We start from the raw sequence: 337 nt of genomic DNA, 5'->3' as shown, positions 1-337 counted from the left end.
TTCAAAAATTTTATCTTTTTCAAAAATTTGATTTCAAAATATCTTATCTAACTTCTTATCTTCTAATCTTTTCAAATTTGATTTTAATATCTTTTCAACTAACTATTTGACTTTTTTGTTTCTTATCTTTTTCAAAACCACATAACTACTTTTCCCTCTCTAATTTTCGAAAATACCTCTCTCTTTTTCAAAAATTCTCTTTAATTGTTTTAAATTTTAATTTTAATTGTATCTTATCTTTAATTTTCGAAAATTACTAACCCTTTTTTTAAAATTATTTTCGAATTCTATACCTCTTCTCTCTTATTCTATTTAATTATTTATTTACTAACACTTT

Source organism: Arachis duranensis, chromosome 9, assembly GCF_000817695.3.
Source record: "Arachis duranensis cultivar V14167 chromosome 9, aradu.V14167.gnm2.J7QH, whole genome shotgun sequence".
NCBI lineage: Eukaryota > Viridiplantae > Streptophyta > Magnoliopsida > Fabales > Fabaceae > Arachis > Arachis duranensis.
The sequence above is the reverse complement of the archived record's forward strand: the minus strand, read 5'-3'. Positions refer to the sequence as shown.